The 24,385-nt window shown below is 49.9% G+C and overlaps 1 pseudogene across 1 annotated transcript in view; it reads left to right on the forward strand.

Annotated features, from left to right (window-relative positions):
• Positions 1-24,385, forward strand: part of LOC144754186 (E3 ubiquitin-protein ligase TRIM39-like) — a 188,911-nt pseudogene that overhangs the window by 100,451 nt on the left and 64,075 nt on the right. Inside the window, exon 5 of the transcript XR_013594677.1 lies at positions 518-570. The product of XR_013594677.1 is annotated as an E3 ubiquitin-protein ligase TRIM39-like (transcript). The remainder of the gene's footprint in view (positions 1-517; positions 571-24,385) is intronic.

Below are 24,385 nucleotides of genomic sequence, written 5' to 3' on the forward strand. Positions count from 1 at the left end.
ATCTTCCTTATATATCCCACTAAGGCTAACCTAACATCTTGGTTATAGAGGAATGGTGACACGGTTTACACTGGCAGGGATTGGGTGTGGCAGTGTTGTGTTGTGGGCGCTGGCAGGAATTCACATGGACCCCACTTAAGAAGGTATTTATTAAGTATATACTCGAGACTCCACCAGGAGCAGATGGAACCTGTTAGTCAGCCCCTCTCACTGAGCTTACCGCCGCTCCTAGAAGACCCACTGGTGCCACTACATTGCATCATATGAAGCACACTTGTCTCACTGAGCTATCTGCCTTAGAACACCCCCATCCTGTCATAAGATATTGAATGTACTGTTGGATATCATTAGAACTTTGACTGTTGTGTATGAACAGTAACTCACACTGAGCTCTAGTCTCTGGCGCTGCTCTTAATACTGAATCTTATTTGAAATACGGGTCTTATGTGATGTTCATCCTTTGTTCCTGTAGCTGTCATTGCTCTTTAATACAAAGATGATGTGTGTGTTATTATAGGTGTGATAATATGAAGATTCAGTGCCCAGAGATGGCAGTGAAGCGTTATAAAGGTAAATATCCTTGTGATGACGAGCTTTGTATATTACTGTTCATGACTATGGTGAGGTGTGGTATGGGATAGTGTGGTGTGCTATGGAATGGTATGTTATGTATGGTATGGTATGGAATGTTATGGTGGTATGGTATGGGATAGGAAGGGATGCGATCGCATGGTGTGGTATGGAATTCTATGTTATGGGTTGTTATGGTGGTATGGTATGGAACGTTATGATGGGATTGTGTGGTGCGCTATGGGGTGGGATCATAGTATAACATGGGATAGAATGGTATGGTATGGTATTTAATGGTAAAGGGCACTCAAATCAGGGTACAATTACTTGATTTGTTTCTGTAAACTTTGTCTTTTCCAGATTTTTCTACAAGTTTACTTCTCTCCATTCTGTATATGTGCTGCTGCATTTCCTGAGTTTAAATCATTCTTCCCACTTGGACATTCATGCTCAGTTTATCAGAAATTCAGCTGCGGTAATTTCACACCTCACATTAATGATACTGCTAGAATGGACATTCTGAGAGTTTCACTATTGAATGGGAAATTAGCTCAGAATTCGATATTTACGGCATAACACATTCCATGTTCCAGCGCATGCACCTACACTGACGTAGCACATGCACTTACACTGACACAGCGCATGCACCTACACTGACCTAGCGCATGCACCTACACTGACACAGCGCATGCACCTACACTGACGTAGCACATGCACTTACACTGACACAGCGCATGCACCTACACTGACCTAGCGCAAGCACCTACACTGACACAGCGCATGCACCTACACTGCCCTAGCGCATGCACCTATACTGACCTAGCGCACGCACCTACACTGGCCTTATACATGAACCTACACTGACCTAACGCATGCACCTACACTGACCTAACGCATGCATCTACACTGACCTACAGCACATGCACCTACACTGACCTAGCGCACGCACCTACACTGGCCTTGCACATGCACCTGCTCACATCTATTGCATGTACCTACACTGCTCTGTCGCATGTACAGCAACTGATCTATCACATATATCTACACTGACCTATTGCATGCTTTACAGTGACCTAGCTCATAAACCTTGTTAGAAAGGCTATCCCAGGGAAGGCCAGAATATGTGCCTGACCACCCTGTGACCCCCCCTCTCCTAGGAACGCTGCCGAGCACTGGCGGAAGACCCCTCGGGGAGAGGATCTCGAATCTAGGATCACACGCTCTAAGCTAGCTCCACTCGACAAAGGGACACCACACCGTAGGCTTCAAGAGAACGTATTCTTTATCTCTCAGGCAAAATGGAAGTTCGATGCGGGTGCGTATCCGGTGCACAGCTCTCAATCCTCGAGCTGGGGGATACGAGTAGATCTTGGGTCCAGCCGGACCAGGATAGCTTCTGAGCCACGATCGAATCAGCAGGGCTCGAGCAAGGATAAGGCAGTTCTTACGGTCTTTAGGGAGCCGCGATCGAATCAGAAGGGCTCAGGGGTTCTCAAGGTTGCAAGGGAGCCGCGACCATGTCTGCAGGGCTCAGATGGTTCCGGGCAGAAGTCCTTCTCTGCTGGGTATGAGCCGCGACGATGTCAGCAGGGCTCAGATGGATTTGGGCAGAAGTCCTTCTCTGCCGGGTAGGAGCCGCGACGATGTCAGCAGGGCTCAGATGGATTCGGGCAGAAGTCCTTCTCTGCCGGGTAGGAGCCGCGTCGATGTCAGCAGGGCTCTCGTAGTTCCAGGATACAACTAACTTGATCGTCCCAGAGCGACCCTTGATATAGGGCTGCTCCTCTTTGATGTCCAGAGTCCTCTCAGGCGGAGGTCTTAGCGCCTGGGGGCCGTTTGTTGGGGGTTCCTCCTAGGCGGCCCCTTTCATCCTTTCAAGTTGGGTCTGGAGGGATTCCAGACACGCCGCAGGCCTGGAGCCAGCCCTCAGGGAGGCCGGATGGGCGATCAAAACTCATCTCTCGAGGGGAGGTGGGAGGTGTGATCGCACTACTCCTCCCTCTCTCACTCACAGGGAGCGCTCTACCCCCCAGCCGGTTATGGCGCGTCTAGGGCCGAGGTCGTGCTGGGACCGTCGGCGGCCATCTTAGGTGCAGGGGAAGGGGCACTGGGCCTCGGGTATCAGGAAGATGGAGGGGGAAGGACGGGGAAGCCCAGTATCGTGGATGTGGGTCATGGAGGGAATGGTCGGGTGAATCAGGGCCCTGGGGATGTGCACGGGTCAGGGGGGAGTCATTACGGGTCAGGGAGGACCACGCTACGAGGTCGGGTCCAACAAACCTACACTGACCTATTGCCCGCACATAGTTTATAAGATCTTCCTTCACAGTCTACACTCGTACCTTGCAACCACAGCAGTCCTGTCGCATCATGCACATCTGCACTCATGCCATGCAGGCACACACAACATACAAGACAACAGTAGAGTACTGCTGCACTGATGTCTGCAGATAATTCATAAATTCCATTTGTCATTTTCTTGCTACAATTTCTATAATTTCTTCCAAAGCAGAATGTACCCCTGCTAATATCTGGTGCAGTGGTACAGCATGTGGCTATACTGCATGTGGCTATACTGCAAGTGGTAAGGCTACATGTGGTAATGCTGCACGTAGTTATGCTCCATGTGGCTATACTGCATTTGGTAATACTGCATTAGGTAATATTGTATGTGGTAATGCTGCATGTGGTTATGCTGCACATGGTTATGCTGCACGTGGTTATGCTGCACGTTGTTATGCTGCACGTTGTTATGCTGCACGTTGTTATGCTGCACGTTGTTGTGCTGCACGTTGTTGTGATGCACGTTGTTGTGATGCACGTGGTTGTGCTGCACGTGGTTGTGCTGCACGTGGTTGTGCTGCACGTGGTTGTGCTGCACGTGGTTGTGCTGCACGTGGTTGTGCTGCACGTGGTTGTGCTGCACGTGGTTGTGCTGCACGTGGTTGTGCTGCACGTGGTTGTGCTGCACGTGGTTATACTGCACGTGGTTATACTGCACGTGGTTATACTGCATTAGGTAATGTCGTGTAGTTCCTATAATAATTATCCAGTATCTGAACGTTAAGACAACATACACTGTAGGACTGGTGTCGGACTGATTCTGAACACCCCCACCGGGCATGTTGGCTTTTTGTACCAACTAGCTCACAGTGCCACTAGAATCTCCTCTTACCAAGGAGAGAATAGTTCTTGGCAACCATCGAACATGACAACCCTGATCCCTCGGGACCGTGCAAACAATATACTACTTGTCGCACAGTCACTCGTGCTTATTAGTCTGTCTCAGAGATATACACAGAATAAACAGGCTGGACGTTTTCAATAAGTATTTATTGAACAGTTGTTATTCTGGTGTAAAGTAGATGAACTGCAACAACCGTTAGACAGTATAAGATATAAATGATTAGCAGTGCTAAAAAGGTAAAGGGATGGTATAGCTCTACCGTTTTACAATGATCATGAATACATACGAGTATATAAAACACATGATAAAAAGATGCATACTCCTACGATGCTTCCCTAACTAGCTGTGCCTAAATGTACCTAGCATGTGTATAGGTGTTAAGCCAAGAATCCCTCTAGGATTTAGTCGACCCCATTACCTGAAGTGAGAGACTATGGGACCCCGCCCTCGTCTTGAGCTGGTCACCCCGCAAGGGATGTTAGACCACTGCTAGCTGGAGTGTCTGCATGCAGGAACCTCAGTGTCTCTGGTCAGTGTGTCGGCCGGGAAGTCTCGGTCTCCTCTGATCTATCTTAACAAGATGTGATGTATATATACCCCTAGGTCTCCCCAGCGGTCCTACCTCGCTATATTACTGTGTCGGCCTAAGAATGACGTCGGGCATGAACTTTATACATAGATATTTTACAGGAGATGGTCATCCTGCTGCGCTTCCAAGAATCCTCATGCATAATGTATGAGATCTCGATCCAGGGAAAATCCGTGTTCTGAACGCAGTGTCGTATCTAGGTAAGAGGTCAGTCCCTGTAAACCGTGACGAGTGTAATGTAGAGATGAATATAGGTGAAGGCTAATGAAGTTACCGGGACCTATATTATGGAACCTGTATGGAATATAACAGTAATACTGTATGTGGTAATGCTGCATGTGGTAATGCTGCATGTGGTAATGCTGCATGTGGTAATGCTGCATGTGGCTATACTGCATATGGCTATACTGCACGTGGCTATACTGCACGTGGCTATACTGCACGTGGCTATACTGCACGTGGCTATACTGCACGTGGCTATACTGCACGTGGCTATACTGCACGTGGCTATACTGCACGTGGCTATACTGCACGTGGCTATACTGCACATGGCTATACTGCACGTGGTTATACTGCACGTGGTAATACTGCACGTGGTAATACTACATGCGGTAGTACCGTGTCACTTGAAATACCAGTTCGGCAGAAACTTAAATTTTTTGTCAAATTGGTGTTGACACAAAACTGTAAATAGGAATATTTGGACTGTGGCTTCTGACAGGGTGGTGGAGTTCAGTAAAATGTCCTGGCTCAGCCCCTGTAGTGTTTCTACAGGATACCTGGGTCTCAAATAAGTCTGTAAATAATCAGACACCCTCATTTTAATTGTGTTTGTTCCCACTGTAACTTTCTAACCCACAAATGATGTGCTATAGTTCATTTCCCTAAATACTGGGATTTTAGAATAAATTCATTAAGAAAAGTGAAAACCCTCCCGCACAACATTGTAGTTTTGACTTCACTAGAGCTTAGATCAGGCCTGGGACCGGCCCCTGTTTGAAGGTAATCAGATTAAAATGATCTGACATTCCTAAGACTAGACAGGGGCCCTGCAAACATGTCCCTGAGATTGGACCTCTGAAGAGATGGACCTCGGCTTTCTGGCATTCACGTTACAACCAAAGGTCTTTCTTCCACACCACTTCTAATCAGAACCATAACTGACCTCCAAATCCTGTATTAGGTCTTGTAGGAATAGGGGAGCGTTGTCTGTAGACAGCTAAAGCTGAAGGCAGTGTCTGCAGAGTCTGTGGGAATTTAAAACACATGGGGTCCAACAACAAGATCTGCAGCTGTATCTACACTCACTAATTCTACTAATGCCAATAAATTAAAGCATCCCTAAAGGATGGTATCTACCTCGGTCACTAAACTAGTACAGTTTACCTTCTAGTAGCTCTGTCATTCTGTACCATCTTGTAGGAACTGGGTTCACCAGATCCCCGAGGGGTAGCTTGGCCCGAGCAGGTAGGCACCCGAAAGCTTAGGTGTTAAGCGACTGTACAGCACACGCATCTACTGAGACAACAAATGCACGCAAAGACTGAGACCACACCGGTATGTTTGATTCAAATAAATAAGTTTTATCTAAGAGCAAGATCAGGGCAATCAAAAACCACAGTAGTGATAACTCATTATCTTTTCTTAAAAGCACATATTCTGCATTCCTCAGCCATAAATACATAAACAGATAAATATTAAATTTAAAACAAACTGTAGGCCTGGCATCAGACTTGCTCCCAGTCAGCACCTGCAAGGAATTCCTGATAGAGACATTCGAATAACATTTCTTGACTGAGCAATAAACATTTATCACAGGATCAACCTAGGAGATAACTGTGGGCATTCATAAAACATTGTAGTGGGCCAGAATAACCATTTCAGTAGGTGAGCATACCATGCATTAGGCAGGAATAACCATCGCATCAGGCATGAGTAAACCACCTATCCGGCCAAAAAGGAGCAGTTCAGATCTCCAGAATGGACCACTCATAAAGCCACAGGGTCCGGTGTTCAACTTTACCCCAGACAGGGGTTAACTTAACTAGCCCCGGATCCAAGGGTCTACCAAAGTCTTGGCCTAGTTCAGGGGGCTCTCTTTGGGCTAACAAGGGCCAACTGGGCCCATCAACAAAGTGCCCCAGGGAAGGAGTGAACTCGGGGCCTCCTTTGGCCTTACGCCCGCCTCCCCAGGGGTTACCTGGTCTCTTCGGCTCCCAACGGAGCCTGTGCGTTGGTTCTGGCAGGAAGGGAGGGCCCCCCTGCCCTCCGGTGGGCCTTCCGGTGGTTTCCAGGCCCTCCAGGGGCCTGAGCTGGCAGGTGGGGGCTCTCGGGCTCCTCCGGAGCGTTTGTGCCGGCTCCTCTCCCGGTCTCAGGCCTACAGAGGCTTCCTCGGGCCCAGGACCAATCATGCGGCGGCAGGGCGGAGGTGCGCCCGCAGTCGCCAATAGCAGTGCGGCCTGCGGGGGCGCGTCGTCAGTGGCCAATAGGAGCGCGGCGGGGCGGAGTCTTTTCCGACGCCCCCGTCACGTGAGGCCGCCGCGGGATCCCTTCATAAACGGGCCGGGCCACGGTAATCGGCAGCAAGCGCTCCAGCCACAGCGCTCGGGGGGGAAAGAGGCGGCTCTTCAAAGGACCCTCAGGAGAGCCCGCTCTGCAGCGGTTAGTCCGGGGATACCGCGCAACAGAGTCACAATGCTGAGGAGGCACGGCACCGGGGCACAGGGCAGTACAGCGCTTGAGGGACAGCAGCGCCTCAGGGATCACAGCGCTCGGGGGGAAGCAGGCAAGTCCCACGCAGCTCAGCGCTTTTCCGGCACAGCCATTCTTGAACAGTCTAGCGCTTGGAGGCAGATCACAGTGCTTTCAAAGGGGCACAGTAGAGGGGCGCTGGGCAGGCAGGGCAAGCAGCACCACATGGGAGATGTTGTAGGACAGCAAAGGGGGGTTAGGCAGGTCAGCGCAGGCCCAGATGATGGGCGCAGAAGGGACACAGTCCGGTACCTGTTTAATCCCCAGTAGTCCTGGCAGTTGGATTAGTTCCTGGCACTTGATGGTTCCTGCGCCCTTGATAGGTTACAGTCTCTTGGTTTCTTGAGGAGGAGGGGGGGGGTTGAGTTGAAGGCATTCCTCAGCAGGTCACTTCAGGTGGTCCCTGGTTTCCCCTCCCGCCAGGCCAGATCAGTGGGCTTGTTCAGTGTTCCTTACTCAGCTTGGTGGGTAGCGCCTAAACCCTGTCACCCCCCAGTGGTATAGGTTCCTGACTAGGCCCTACCGCCAAGTCTCATGCGTAGGGTCCCCCAGGTCAGTGATGCCCCAACTGACTAGAAAGTTTCCCTCCCTTTTCTTTTATAGTGTCAGCTGTCAGTTGTTAGTTGGTGACCACTCCCCTATTCCGGAAGGTTCCAGGAGCTTCCCTAGTCTAGCTATGGGCAGGCAAGGCAGGCTGGTATTGCTACAATGTTTAGGGGTTCCAGCCAGCTCCTGGTAACTAGAGTGCGCCTGAAAAGCCCATGCCGTAGTAGCAGGGGTCAGTGGCAGCCATGTTGGGGGAAGAGAGCACCTGCACCATAGCATTGATTAGCAATGGGAAGGTGCCCAGAGACCTAAGGTCAACAAAAAGAAGGTGGAAAAAAATTAGGCAAGGGCAAAAAAAAAAATAGGGAAAGACCACCCTAGGGCTGACAGGTCACATATGCGTCCCCCCCAGCTGAAAGTGGGGAGAGCTACCCAACCTCTAGGGAGTTCTCGTCACTAAGGCGGAAAAACCTGGCGAGACCGTCAGCATTGGCGTGGTCAACACCGGGCCGATGTTCCACCCTAAAGTCCATCCCCTGTAGGGAAATTGACCACCTTAGCAACTTGGGGTTTTCGCCTCTCATCTGCATGAGCCAGCGAAGGGGTCGGTGGTCGGTTTGAATTAGGAAGTGAGAGCCAAAAAGGTATGGCCTCAACTTCTTCAAGGCCCAGACCACAGCGAAGGCTTCTCGCTCGATGGTACTCCATCGCCGTTCCCGAGGGAGGAGTCTTCTGGAGATGAAGGCCAGAGGTTGGTCTTGGCCATCGCTGTTGAGTTGCGAAAGCACAGCGCCTATGCTGTGCTCAGAGGCGTCCGTCTGCACGATGAATTCCTTCGAAACGTCAGGTGTTGCAAGCTCCGGAGCGGTGCGCATCGCGTGCTTCAGTGTTTCAAATGCCTGTTGGCAAGCAGCCATCCAGATCACTTTTTGTGGCTGCTTCTTGGACGTCAAATCAGTCAAGGGGGCTACGATGGTACCATATCCCTTGACGAACCGGCGGTAATAGCCAGTGAGGCCTAGGAAAGCTCGGACCTCAGTCTGGGTTTTGGGGGGCTCCCAGGCCAAGATGGTCTCAATTTTGTCCTGGTGGGGTTGCACCTTACCCCCATCCACCAGGTGTCCCAGGTAGATGACAGACCCCTGTCCAATCTGGCACTTGCTAGCCTTGATGGTCAGGCCAGCACGTTGCAAAGCCTGTAGCACCTCCTGGAGATGCTGCAGATGGTCCTCCCAGGTGCTACTGAAGACAGCTATGTCATCCAGGTACGCCGCTGAGAAGGACTCCAGGCCAGACAGTACCTGGTTCACCAACCGCTGGAAGGTGGCCGGAGCATTCTTGAGCCCGAAGGGCATGACTCTAAATTGAAAGTGGCCCTCGGGGGTGGAGAACGCTGTTTTCTCCTTTGCTCCGTCGGCCATGGCAATCTGCCAGTACCCTGATGTTGGATCAATGGTGCTGAGGTACCGGGCTGCTCACAGCAGCTCATCTGCTTTGTCTTGGTGACAGAGTTCAATCCCCGATAGTCCACACAGAACCGAAGTTCTGGTGTGGTGCCCGGTGGGGACGCTTTCGACACCAACACAACCGGATTAGCCCAAGGGCTGCTGGAAGGTTCGATCACCCCCAGCTCCAGCATTTTGGCCACCTCACCCTGGATGCTGTTCTTAACTTTAACGGACAGCCGGTAAGACTTGGTTTTTACAGGCGGACTGTCCCCTGTGTCCACATCATGGGTACACAGATGTGTGATTCCAGGCGTGAGGGAGAACAACGAGGCGTGCTGCTCCAACACCTGGCGGCAGTCCCTCTGTTGTTCTGGGGTCAAGGATGGGGAGAGGACAACTCCCTCCACTGAACCATCCTTCTCCTGGGCCGCCAGAAGATCAGGAAGAGGCTCACTCTCTTCCTCCTCGCTCCCACCCGTCACCATGAGGAGAGCAAGCTCAGATCGCTCATGGTGAGGCTTCAGGCGGTTGACCTGGAGCACCCGATGGGGTGACGGGGGGTCTTTAAGTCAACGACATAGGTAGACTGGCCTCAACGCTTCACATTTTGCGGTCGTACCACTCCTTCATGACGGCTTGGCTAGCCTCCAAGTTGTCTGAGGCTTCCTTCCACAGCTTGGCGGAACTCCAGCATGTAGCTGACGAGATCACGGGGAAGCTTCTTCGAAGTCTTCTCCCACCCCTCCTTGATAAGGCTGAGGGGCCCCCTAACGGGATGGCCATAGAGCAGCTCAAAGGGGCTGAACCCGACTCCCTTCTGTGGTACCTCGCGGTACAAAAACAGCAGGCAAGGGAGGAGGATGTCCCATTTCTGCCTCAAGTCCTCTGGCAGGCTCCGGATCATCCCCTTCAAGGTCTTGTTGAAGCGCTCTACGAGCCCGTTAGTCTGGGGGTGGTAAGGAGTGGAGAACCGGTAGGTCACTCCACACTCCTTCCACATGGCCTGCATGTAGGCCGACATGAAGTTTGTGCCCCTGTCTGACACCACGACCTTGGGGAATCCCACTCTGGTAAATATCCCCATCAAGGCCCGTGCCGCCACAGGTGCAGTGATGGTCCTCAGAGGAATAGCCTCTGGGTACCGAGTGGCGTGGTCCACTAACACCAAGATAAACCGGTGACCCGCAGAGGTCGGAGGGCCCAACGATGTCAATTCCGACCCGCTCAAAAGGGGTCCCGACCACCGGGAGCAGTTCCAAAGGGAACTTCACCTTAGTCCCATTCTTGCCACTCGCCTGGCAAGTCTTGCAGGTCTTGCAGTAGGTGTCAGAGGCAACTCTCATCCTAGGCCAATAAAAATGCGGGACCAACCGCGCAAAGGTTTTGTCCTGGCCCAGGTGTCCAGCCAAAGGAATTTCATGCGCCAGTTCCAATAAGAAGGCCCGATAGCATTGGGGGACCACTAAGGCCCTCGAGGATCCATGCACCGGAACCTTAGGCTCACTGTAAAGGAGGCCATCCTCCCAATACACGTGAAAACTGACGGTCTCCTGATCAGTAGCTTGGCCTTCGGCCTGTCGCCGCATGCCTTCAAGCGCGGGGGACTCCTTTTGCCCCCCTGACAGAATTCCTCCCGGGTAGGCCCTCCTTCCACATGCCATTCGGCAAGGATCGGCAAGTCCCCCATGGGAACAACCTCCACCTCCGTGGACTCCGGGGGTACCGGGTACCTCCGCGGGCTCACCATACATCACACGGGGTGTGTCCTCCACAGCTCTCTCCTCTTCACGACCAGCATTGGGTTGGGCCGTTGTCTCAGGCTCCAACCCGGGTTGAGTTTCTTGCCGGGCAGCCATGGACCTCGTGACCACGCAAGTCCACCATGGTAACCCCAGCATCTCATTGTGGGCCTTAAACTCCACTTCCTTCCAGGCGGTATGTTCCAGGTCGTTTAATAGCAGAAAGTCCACAGGCAAGGCAGGGCTTATCGCAACTCTCAACGGGCCTTTAACTCATCCTCACTGAAAGGAAACCTGAGCCACGTGATAGTAGCTCAGACTGCCATCAGCCAACGCGGCCGGATGGAACACATCAGGTACTACTTGCTCAGGGGACATCAGCCGCCTCACTACGGTGGTCATGCTGGCACCTGTGTCCCTCAGCGCGTCCACCTCCTCCCCATTGACCTTCACCCTCTGCTGGTTCGATGGTAAGGGTGTCACTGGGACCATCTCTCTATCCCCAAGTGAAACCAGGGTCAGACCTGTCCACTCCCCTTCCCTATCTAGGGGCAGCTCCATCCCAAGCGCTACACTAGCCACCCCGGGACTCTTGCCACCTGTGGGGGCAGGGGGTCGTTTGCGACACTGGGCATCTCCCTTGTAGTGTCCAACCTCCCCTGATTCATAGCACCAGACAACTTTTGGCTTCTGACTCTTGTCAGGGTAAGTGGGCTTTGGGGAACTGGAATGAGGTGGGGTACCTACTCCTCTCCCAAACTGTCTAGTTTGTGGGCCTCGTGAGAACTCATTCTTTTTATCTCCCCTCTCTTTCTTCTGGGGGACGCCCTGTCCGCCTTTCGGGCCATCTCCCCCGGGGCCCTTGTGTGACACCCGGGTGCTAACCCAAGTATCCGCCTCCTCCGCAAGGTCACGGGGATCAGTTAGCTTGCGGTCCACCAGATGTTGGAGCAGCTCCGGAAAACAATTATGCAAGAGGTGCTCTCTCAAAAATAAATTGTACAGGCCCTCGTAATCATGCACCTCGCTGCCACGCACCCAACCATCCAGAGCCTTACGGGCATAATCAAAAAAATCCACCCAATTCTGCGTGGACAGCTTATGGCTGCCACAGAACTTCTGGCAATACCTTTCGGGGTTGAGGCCAAACTTTTTAATGAGCGGGGGAATACCAGAACTGATCCACCTTATCAAGGTACAGGAGGGTGTCCCTGACATTGGGAGGTATGTAACGATACAGGCCACCTCCCCAGTGTTTCTCGGGCACCCCATGGGCGGTCAAGGCCACTTTATACGTCTCCAACCACTTGGCGATGTCATCCCCCTGAGTGTAGCTCGCTATCACCTCCTTGGGTAACCAAAATCTAGGCTCGTGTTGAACCCCTGGTACACTGCCACCATTGGGACTTGCTGGCGCACTCAATTGCAAAGCTCTCAACTCCAACTCCTTAAGCTGAAGCTGGTGCTCCAACTTCCCCTCTTCCAAAGCTAATCTTTCTCTCTCCCTCTCGTGCTCTAACTTGACAAGCTCCCACTTCAATTGCCTCTCCTCCCTCCTGTCCTAATACTCCTGCGACGACGCAGTCCCCCTAGATACACTGCTCTCTGCTCCGGAACGTCTTCCTGGCAACACATTGTCAGACACATCAATGTTGAGTAGGCCTGGGTCTTCTGGAGTGCCCGCCTCCCCTGGTGTGCCCTGCCCCCCCTGTCCCCCTTCTCCCCCATCCCCTCTCCCCTCTGGGTGGGCTCCTACCCATGCCCTCAAGGCGGTACGGAGTTCCTCCTTTGCGGCTCTCCGCCCAACCGGCACCCCCATCCCCTGATAAAATTCCCTTAACTGCACCACCGTATACTCTTCAAGGTTGGCCAGCTGGAACTCCATTTTGACAGGTGGGGACCCAGATAAATTAAAGAGAAATCACTAGGACGTAGGTAACAGGCTTGGGTCAAAACAGGACTCTACACACTCAGGTTAGACAGTGGGGTCAATTGAATAGGCTTGCATGCACAATAGGTGTCTAGTCTGATTTCAGCGCACTCTGTCTCACTGGAGGGTGCTGTACAGTCACAGGTCCTGAATCCCACCGCTCGCCACCAAAATGTAGGAACTGGGTTCACCAGATCCCCGAGGGGTAGCTTGGCCCGAGCAGGTAGGCACCCGAAAGCTTAGGTGTTAAGCGACTGTACAGCACACGCATCCACTGAGACAACAAATGCACGCAAAGACTGAGACCACACCGGTATGTTTAATTCAAATAAATAAGTTTTATCTAAGAGCAAGATCAGGGCAATCAAAAACCACAGTAGTGATAACTCATTACCTTTTCTTAAAAGCACATATTCTGCATTGCTCAGCCATAAATACATAAATAGATAAATATTAAATAGTAAAAAAAACTGTAGGACTGGCATCAGACTTGCTCCCAGTCAGCACCTGCAAGGATTTCCTGATAGAGACATTCGAATAACATTTCTTGACTGAGCAATAAACATTTCATCACTGGAGCAACCTAGGAGATAACTGTGGGCATTCATAAAACATTGTAGTAGGCCAGAATAACCATTTCAGTAGGTGAGCAGACCATGCATTAGGCAGGAATAACCATTGCATCAGGCATGAGTAAACCACCTATCCGGCCTAAAAGGAGCAGTTCAGATCTCCAGAATGGACCACTCATAAAGCCACAGGCTCCTCGTCCCCCTGAGCCAGTTTAGGCCAGTTTTGCCAACATTCTAGAAGGTTCTGGCACTGCCTGGGAGGAGGGTATAAGTAAGGGGGAAGTGCCACCAGAGAAGGAGACCGAGCTGGGACGGGAACGTGAGGGGACCTGCTGCGAGGTGTTACCGCCACATGGGCCTGTGAGCTGGGCCCTGCACCCCTCAAAACCCCCCCTCTACTGTCCCTGGGGTCCCTGATGAAGGAGGGTCCCCCCCCTCTAGGTCCCTGACGCTGTGGGGACCCTCAACCACGCCAGCGCTGCGCGAGAGAAGCACCCAGGAGGTGAGGAGTGGGCCCCTGAGGAACTGAAGTGGGACTCTCTGCCCCCCCTGGTGAAGCTGTGGCCCTTTGGAAGCGCTGGGTTGTGGGGAGCCTACTGTGAAGCTCTGTGGACTGCTGTCGGGCACTGCCCCTGAGCGCTGTGAGTCCAAAGACTGTTGCCCTAAGAAGCGCTGACATGGAGTGCCGTGAATAGTGCTGTGGGTGCCTACCCCTCGGTTTGGCGCGCTTTTGGCCCCTTAATGCTGGCTGGGGCTGCCCCGTAAAATACATAATTAAAGAAAAGGGAGCCTACCCCTTACCGCCGCAGTTGTGCCGCCTGGAGTCGCCGCCGCGGCCCTGAATTGCCTGCGCCGTCCGGCGCTGCTGAGAGGTGCTCCAGGACCCAGGAAGATCACCGGAGATACCCCCGCTGCTGGGTGTAACGTCGCGGCAGCCCCCGGCACCAGGAGTGGGCCGTCGGTATCCGAAGAGGGCCGCGCTAGGTCCCGAGGACTGCCTCATCACCCCCGCATTGAGGAGAAAGGCCGCATTAGGCCTCACAAGGCCGGCGAGGCCGGGAACCACCGTCACGGGACAGGGGCCGACGGCCGCGTCACTAGGCCACGCCCCCACCGTGCAGTGATTGGATGTTTGATTCCTGATGATATTGAAGAGTTCTTTGGGACGGTTTTTGCGGTTTTTTAGCGCAGAGCAGAAGAAAGCTGACGTGTTATTCTTAATGTGCTTTTTATAATTCCTGCGTTTTTCATTAAGTTGGTCAGGGTGGAGGAATTGTTCCTCCAGATTCTTTCTGAGACTCTGAGCTGGCTTCTTTCTTCATTGATGTCAGTGGAGAACCACGATCTGGAAGGGATGATCTTGGTGTTTTTTTTTTATTTCAGGTGGCAAGGTGGTCCAGGGTGAACGTCAGATTGACGTTGTAGAGAGAGGTGAGTTCAGTAGTTTAGAGGTGATCAGTCGCGCTGGGGAGGAGCAAGCTAATTCTTTCTTCTAGGTCAGACCGAGGGATCTGAGCTGTGTTCCTGGCCCATTTGGGGGGGGGGGGGTCCTGATTAGGGGGTTGAGTTTGGACCATTTGGTTGATGTGGAAGAGAATGCTGTGGTGGTCTGACCAGTCTACGGGAATTATGTGGTCAATGAGGATTGCGTTGTTTTTGGTAATGATAGCGTCCAGGGTTGCTCCTCTATGGTGTGTTTCTTCTGAGCAATGTTGGGTCAGATTATTTTCCAGCAGGAGGCTATTTAAGGATTGAATGAGCAGGTTTTGAGTTTCATTCCATCTGAGATTGTGGTTGTCAAGAATGATGTTGTTAGAGTTGCTGAGTGCGAGTGGGCAATCAGTTCGAAAAGGTGTTCCCCTAATTCATTTGAGTTGCTTGGAGGGTGGTATAGGAGATGACAGAGTGATGGCCTTTTAGCGCATGTCTTGATTTTGACTGAGAGGCATTCAAAGGAGCTATACACGCAAGAGGTAATTTCCGTGATGGAGATGTTACACTTGTGAATAATTGCTATGCCCCCGCCCTTATGAACTTGTCTATCTTTGTTGATCAAAGTGAATCCGGGAAGTATCAACATGTCCATATTAGGGTAAGAGAGATTGTTTAGCCAGGTCTCCGTGATGAAAGCTATGTCTAAGTCATGGGAGAGGATGGCTTATGCTAGTTCTGATGCATGCTTATTGGCCGATCTACAGTTTATGAGCATGCATTTAATGGGTGGGGCTTCTTCGTTATTGATCTTGGAAGGTTGGGCTCTGGGTAGGGAGGTTAGGTGAGCTGGGACTCTGGGGTCTCTTGGCGGGGGATGCTCCCTTCCGACTCCCGTAATTACTTGGATCTTAGCTTTGAGGGAGGGGTTCCAAGGGGGGGGGGGAATCATAGGTTGAGACGGGAAGTGCCGCTTCCTGGGGGGAAAGAATGGATTTGGTGGAGGAGTTCCCCAGGGGGACGTAGGATGAGGCCAGAAGTGTCGCTTCCTGAGTGGAAAGTGTGGGTTTTGCTCTTCAGGGTCTGTCTGAGCAGATCTCGTTCCCCGAATTGTTGGTCGAGTGTCGAGAACTGAGGGGGGCATGAAGTCCACAGGGAGATGTTATCTTACTCCTTCTGGGTTGGGAGGTGATTGGCGGGGCGGCAAAATGTTGAGTGGGCTTTCGGATTGTGGCCAGGGTGGAAAGGTTTCGTTCATGCCTCGTATCAAGATTTCGAGCTGGGATTCAAGTAGGTTGAGGCGAGGCGATAAGTTATCCGAGGGGAGAGGGAGGGACGCAGGAGTATCAATACCCGAGGAGGGGAGGAGTGGGGTCCGGTCAGGTTGGTTAATGGGGGAGGAGCTGCCTGGATTGTTTCTGGGAGGGCTCCTGGGTAAGGGGAGTATTGACTCGGGTTGAGAGTCGCATCTCAGTTGGGCCAAGGGTGGGGATGTGTGAGAGGCTGAGCTTGTGGGTAGCTCTCCTCTGTGGATGGCGAGTTGGGATGGGAGGGGCGGCAGGGTTGGATTGTGCGGCTGTCAGAGGAGTTGGGATCCCTATTCAGAGGGGTAGAGAGAAGGAATGAGTCACTGGAGGGCGAGGGGGGATCGCCGAGGGGTCGCGTGATGGGTCCGTTGCCTCCTTAGTTGGGGGAGGCTGGTTGGAGGAAGGGGAGGGGTCGGGCCGAGTCTTGACTTGAGCACGGGTGCTTTTTTTAGTGCGAGGAAAAGGGCGTCGAAGACCTCTAGGTTATTGCTCTTAGACTGTATCAAGACGGTGCCGTTTTCATAGATGGTTATGGAGATATTGACGCTTAGGGACTGGTGGTTCGGGAGACAGGTAGTCAATTTGCGGCTATGGGCTGTGATGGTGGTTTTGCAGACGAGAAGATGCGTGTTGAGGATGGTGGACCAGTAGTCAGGTCTTACAATGTGGAAGATGAAGTCCATTTTTAACTGCCCTCTAGAGGAGCAGTGGTAAGTGTCTACGACTAGAGTCTCGGGGTGTTGCCTGATCAGTCTATGTTTGAGATGCCGTTTCGCTTTACTAGAGAGGCTGGGGAAAGAGATTGCGAATGAGTTCGGTCCTTGGGGTATCAGGTAATTAGAGAATAGGGGGCAGGCAGCCGTTAGGGTGGCCGGTGGCATCTTATCTAGGTTGGTGAGCAGGTTAGTAAGGAAGCTTGTTTATGCTTGTATGGAGTAGGGTGAGTGCCATGTGGAGGAGAGCTAGTTGTCTAACAGGTTGGTTGGTTGGTGTGGAGTAGGGAGGGTGCCGAGCGGAGGAGAGATGGTTATCTGGCAGGTTGGATGGGTGGGGAAGCTTGAAGAGTAGCTACTTGCTAGGTGAGCAGAGGAAGGCGACCCTTGGTGTGGCCTTTCCGTGTGGTCTGTGCACCTGTGAATTGGTGTAGCGGTGGGACATGTACTTATTCTGTCCACATAAAACATCATATGGTCCCTGGACGTCAATACCCACCAATGGCATAACGAACATTGAGGGGGCCCCCTGCTAAGTACATTGATGCCCCCCCCCTCTGGACTCACCCAGGGGCTTTCAGGCCTGGAGACTGTGCTGAGGGGGCCCTCTGGAGCAGGCCCCTTCACTGCAGGGGCTGTGTGGGTCTTTGTTACGCCACTGATACCCACCTTAACCCACAGACCATCAGGACAATCAATAGGGAGTAAAGGAGGTGTAAACACTTTCATAGACTTGTCAGAGGAGCTGCAAACGCAACACTCATTGGCCAGCGTCCATACGAGACCACAAAATGTGTCACAAATGCAACGTTTCGTGAGTGTGGCGCCTAGATGTCCTTTATGAGCATTTCTCATGATGTTCAATCTGAGAGAAGACGGGGGGATGAACTTCTCCTCTCTCCACAATAAACCATCCTCGAAGGATAATTCACTTTCAATCTTGCAAAACGGTTGCAACAAAGGAGAGAGAACTTTTTCACGTGGCCAACCTTTCATTACCAATTCACGAACATCTTGGAGAACAGAATCGGCAAGAAAAGAAGACCTCCATTCTTCTTCAGAACCAACTCTGAGTTCAGGAATATCCATAGTGGCGACAAAGCAATCATCACGGTCCTCATCAACAAGATCCTTAAGTTAAATTTCCTCTCGTTCGTTGCTACCAACTGGAAAACAAGATAGAAAATCTGCCCTGAATTTCTTATCCGCAGAAATGTTCTTGACGTCAAACTGTTTTTGTAACAGTCTAGTAACCATTCGTAGAATTCTGGGTGTACAGCACTTACTCATGTTGTCACCCAGAATGTTCACAAGAGGTTTGCGGTCAGTGAGGAGCAAAAAACGTCTGCCCCAAAAATAGTGGCGGTACTTCTCTATGGCCCAACAACAAGCCAAGCGCTTCTTTTCAATAACTGAATATTGATGTTGAGCTGCTTTCAAGACTCTAGAGGCAAACCAATGGTTTGCTCAACACCATCAACAGTTTGAGTCAACATTGCCTCCAAACCGACCTTGCTGGCATCAATAGTAATACACCATCTATGATCCGGATCAAAAGGCTTGAGTGCTTTACAATCACACAAAGTCCTCATAAAGATTTAACACCACACTTGTCAGACGAAGGAGGAGCCTTGATTATGGCTTCCAGTAAGCCCGGTTTGGGGCTCTTCCGTTCCCGAGACACAATATGTTCCAGGTATTCAACCTTATCACAAGCAAACTCACATTTTTCAGATTTGAGGACAACACCATGATCCCTAAATAAATACAGTTCTATGTGAAGCATAACATCATGAGATTTAGTGTCTTCCCCAAAAACCAAAACATCATCATGAAATACCAAGACAGAATCCAAGTCTTTCAGAATATTGTTCATGACCCTTTGGCGGACGCGGACAAAAAAATGCATGCGGCGGTACTGAAAGGTGCCCAAGGGGGATATGAAAGCAGAGAGATGCTTCGATTCAGGATGGAACTCAACCTGATGGTATGCACTACCAAGGTCAAGCTTAGAAAAGCACTTAGCACCCTTGGTGGCAGCAAATAGATCATAAATTCTGGGTAGGGGGTATGAATCAACCCATATCTCCTTGTTAAGGGATCTCAAATCGACATAGACCAAAAGTTCTCCATTTTTCTTACAGGCCACGACCCGGGGAGACAGCCACACAAAGAAGACTCAGATGGATCAATGACCCCATTGGCACACAGATCCTTAAGTTCTTTCTCTAGGTCAGACCTAACACTATAAGGTACCCCTCTGAGTTTGTGCTTGACCGGTGTGGCACCATCCTTGACAACTATTTTGTGTTTGAAAACCTGTGATTTATCCTAGCTGTTCCCCAAACAAAGAAAGAAATTTGGCTTTCCGAATTTGTTTGGGATTGTCACTGCATTCCACCACCAACACTTGTTCAAGTGTGCCAGGTCTTCCTTTGAAAAACATGTCTTTCTCGAAAAATCCAAGTAGATCAATTTTGTGCCCTTCATGGGACACAGGAGATCGATCAGGGGGAGACAAGACTATGGAATCACGCCAGGTTTCTTCAAATAACTTCTTAGTTATCATGGTGATGCAAGCACCTGAATCATCAAGCAAAGTAAGAACCTTTTTCTCAACAGTAATGTCGACTGTGGGATTGACATATGTGGAAGGATCACCTTCAGGCTTTAGAAAGAGTATTGACACGAAATGAATGAAATGAAATGAAATGAAATGAAAGAAAATTTATAACGCGCAGACTAAGCCCCAAAGGGCATCAAGGCGCCTAGCTCAATACTGATTGATTATCCGTCCCAGGAGCTGATTACTGGTAGGCTTTCTTAAAACACCATGTTTTCAGGGCCTTTTTGAAGAGGGGAAGTGAAGATAGAGACTTGAGTTCCAGAGGGAGTGCATTCCAGAGACGGGGGGCGACTGTAGAAAAGGCTCTACCTCCCCATCTGGTCTTCTTGGTCCTAGGAATAACCAGAAGATTTTGTTGCGTGAGCGCAAACATCTGCTGGGGACATAGCTGGATAGGAGTGCCCCCAGCCCAACTGATGTTTCAGATTTAAGAGCGCTGTGCACCAGACAGATGATTTTGAAGGAAATACGCTGCTCTATAGGAAGCCAGTGTAAATTCTTTCTAGCTAATGTTACCGAGGAGGATCGGGGAATGTCCAGGACAAATCTTGCAGCCGCATTTTGTACAATTTGCAGTCGCTGTATTAGTCCCTTATTAATCCCTGCATACAGTGAGTTGCAGTAGTCCAATCTTGAACCAACAAGTGCAACCACTGTCTGTTTCCTAGCTTGCGGGGAGAGATAATGTACTATTCGGCGGAGAATTTTAAGAATTCCCCAGCAAGTAGCCACTGTTCTATTGACCTGAAGGGTCATTGCCAGCGAGGTGTCAAATATAACCCCTAGGTTCCTAGCTGAGTGGGAGGGGACCGGGCAGGTTCCCAGGGATTGCGGCCACCAATCGCTTGACCATACATCCTGGTCCTTTCCAAAGATCAGCACCTCGGTTTTATCGCCGTTCAGCTTCAGGGAGTTGACTATCATCCAGTCAGAGACTGTTTGCATGCAGCTCCTGAAGCTGGAGGCAGAGGTACTGACCGGTTGGGCTAGTGACACCATGATCTGGGTGTCATCTGCGTATGACGTTACTTCCATTCCCTGGGCTCTTACCAATCTCGCTAAGGGGGCCACATAAATGTTAAATAGGGTCGGACTTAAGGCCGACCCTTGTGGTACCCCACATTGCAGAGATGTAGCAGGGGAGAGGTATTCTCCTAATTTAGTCCTCTGTTCTCTAAGATCTAAAAAAGAGGACAGAAGATCCAGGGCTGACCCCTCTACTCCCATCTCCCTCAGACGAGATGTTAGAATAGAGGGAGATAGGGTGTCAAATGCTGCGGTCAGGTCGAGTAAGACCAGCAATGTTGTCTGACCTTGATCTACCTTCGTTCTGATGTTATCAGTAACCATAGTGAGTGCGGATTCTGTACTATGGAGTTTCCTGAACCCATGCTGGGTATGATCTAAAAACCCAGAAGAGTCCAGGAACGCAGACAGATGCAGATCATTCTGGGTAAAATCATGCTCTTCCCGAATAACTGATATGACCTCGGAGTCACGCTCACAATCAGAATCAACAACGCACACAACCGGTTTCTTGGAGTTCTTTCTTTTGAGACAGACCTTGGCAAAATGTCCTACCCTCTTGCAATAATTGCATGTGACAGTAATTGCCGGATATCTTCCAATTTTAGCATGTGGAGGGTTACCACACCTCAAACCGATATTAGGATTAATACCATCAAATTTTACCAGTTTGAGAGAACCTTTTGTACTAAAATTATTGGCTTTAGTATGTAATTTACTAGTACTGACCACATTAACACTTTCATTAACCTTGTCGTGCTTTCGCCATCAAGCTCTTTCAGGGATAACATAGATATTTCAATGCTCTTAGCAATTTTGATGGTCTCATCTAAAGTAGAATCACCTAAACCTAAAAGTTGTTGTCTAATGTTTTTATCTTTGAATTGACAGACAAATTGATCTCTTATGAGCTGATCTGTAAAATGTTCAAATTTGCAGACTGCTGCCAATCTTCTCAAAACAGAAATGTAAGAGTCCACGACTTTATCATGTGTTTATTTTCTCTTGAAAAATGTATGTCTTAGAACCGTAAGACTTGGCTGTTTGTTTTGAAATTGAAAAATAGATTCGACAGTCTTGCGATATTAGTCTATGCCGTCACTTTCTTGCAGAGACAAATTGGGTAAGTGTTTGTAAATAGATCTTCCTTCAAACCCCAAAGAATGAAGAAGGAGGCAATTTTTCCTGTCAGGACAAAATCTGGTTGCCCACTTGGCTCCTAGCTAAGTTTCGAATGCATCATACCAGATTTCCCAATGGACGGGAGGTTCCTCAGGGGTTTCTAAAAACTGCAGGAAGTGGGTTGACTGCTTGCATGGTGCACATATTGTTATAGTAACAGTAAAAGTAGTGTGTGTATCACTGTGTCACAACCAGAAATAAATATTTGAAAACTTGAAGTGGCAGGAAAAAACTCTATAATAGTGGAATGACTGTGTGGCAATAATATACCTGAAAAAAAAATGGTGTGTGTATCACTGTGTGACACACAATATTATTGTAAAGATAATAAACATGAAATAAATAAATGGTGTGCGTATCACCGTGGGACACTCAACATTATTGTAGAAACACAAAAAGAGGTCCTTAAAAAAAAAGTAGGTGTGTGTATAACCGACTGACACACAAAAGCAAAGGTTTCATAAGTTTGGAAGATTGAATTGTGGGTGTGTGTGTCACTGCGTTTCCAAAAATGATGAAGCCAGACGAAAATGAAGAAAACGTCAATTACGAAGACAGCACTTAGTTTCTATGGTAATGAACAAGATAAAGATGTCCGCCGTTGCGTGATGTGATGACGTTCCCGGAACGCAGCGTAATGTAACAAGAGTCGGAGAGAAGAGGCAGAAGATCGGGGAGCGGAATGCTCTTGACTGAAAATTCCCCGGTTGCCAGGTAAGGCGTAATGAATGCAGTTCTGAATTGAAGGGAGAATTTGAAAAATGCTGTGAGGGAAAAACGAGCATGAGTGTCCCAACAATTGCATGTACCCTTGTCGAAGGGTAAAGAACCAGAAGCTGGGACGGACAGCTGAGCCACAATAAAAAACAGGACACAATTTGGCACCGGCACAGGCGAAGTCTATATAAAGTAAACGTAGCCCCCTTTACCGCATAGGTTGAAGATCACAAACCATGCGCCGAAAAGTACAGTACACTCGCTGGCACAGCCACGGGCAAAGTTTAAATAAAATAAAAGCAGCCCTCTTTACCGCATAGGTAGAAGATCACAACCAATGCGTGGAAAAGTATAGTTTGCACGCTGCCACTGGCAAAGTCAAACAAGAGCAAAGCGCAAGCTCCCTACCACAGAAGTAGAAGATTGAAGTCATGGCGTAAGGATGTGCTTAGTTTGCCAAATCAGCTCCACTTCAGATAAACATCTCGTTGAAACAGCACCGCTCCAAGTAGCGAGTAGAAATCGTCCTTCCTTGGAGAGTAGAAAATACTTTCTTTTAATGGAGTTGTAGCTTGATAGTTGATGACAGTGTGTGACCATGTAGTTCCCAAAATTGTCACCAACGGGAACTAGAGAAGTGGGCGGGCTGCGAACATTGAATACTGCTTCCGAATGCGCAACGAGGCATAGGCAGACTGGAGAGAGAGCAGGCTTGGGGAGTATTATAGACGACCTGAAGAATGTAGACCAGGGGTCTGCTCCCAGCACACCTCAGGCCGGGTCTCGACCGGTCAGCCCTAATAGCCAGGAACAGGAGGGGAGAGTGGGGGCGTCATGAGCGGACCATAGCTCCCTAACATCTACAGACCTGAAGGTTTGCGTGAGTCTGACCTACGGCTGTGCCCATAGAGAGTGAGACCCAGACCACATGTACAGAGACATAGTGGCAGGTTAGTCGACAGCAGCGAGGGGTGGGCGGGCGGGGGGACAGTTGGGGGGAACTGTTAGATTGTTATATTGGATAGCAGTCCCTTACAACTAGTGCTGCATAGCACGGCGGAAAGCCACACCGCAAGAAGAGATTTGGACAAGTATCTAGCTAAACAGCTACGAATAACACTTTGAACTGTTAACTAGGGATGTCTATGATTAGGAAAATAATTGAGTATGTACTGCTGATACTTGAATGCCAATAAAATATGTTTAAAAAAACATGGTCGTGGCGCCAGTAGACAGAGACTCCACCAGGCTCAGCAGCCCAAGAACAACAGCCAATATAAACATTCTTCTGTACTAAGCAGCAACAGAGTTCTGATTATGACTTACAAAACATTCTACACATAACTAAATTACTTCACACAGTTATACCTCCTAGTATCTCTGCCACTCTGTACCATCTGATGCAGTGTACTGACTAGTACAGCACACCTTCTAGAAGCTCTCTTACTCTGTACCATTGAATGTAGTGTACTGACAAATACTATATGCCTTCTAGTAGCCCTGTCAGTCTGCACCATCCAATACAGTGTACTGACTAGTGCAGGATACCTTCTACTAGCTAGCTTACTCTGTACCATGCCATACAGTGTACTGACTAGTACAGTGTACTTTGAAGTAGCTCTGTCACTCTGTACCATCTAATTGAGTGTACTGAATAGTATTATACGCTTTGGAGTAGGTATATTACTTTGTACCATCTAATGCAGTGTAGTGACTAGTACTGGATACCTTGGAGTGTCTCTGTCACTCTGCGCCAACTAACGCAGTGAACTGATTAGTACAGAATACCTTCGAGTAGCTGAGTAACTCTGTACCATCTAAAACTGTGTAGCACTATATACCTTGGAGTAGCTCTGTCACTCTGTAGCATCTAATGCAGGTTACTCACTAGTACTGTATAACTAGGAGTAGCTTTGTCACTCTGTACCATCTAGTACAGTTTACTGAGTATTACTTTATACCTTGGAGTAGCTTTGTCACTGTGCCATCTAATGCAGAATACTGACTAGTACTGTATGCCTTCTAGTAGCTCTGTCACTCTGTACCATCTA

Source organism: Lissotriton helveticus, chromosome 5_1, assembly GCF_964261635.1.
Source record: "Lissotriton helveticus chromosome 5_1, aLisHel1.1, whole genome shotgun sequence".
In the NCBI taxonomy this organism is placed as follows: Eukaryota; Metazoa; Chordata; class Amphibia; order Caudata; family Salamandridae; genus Lissotriton; species Lissotriton helveticus.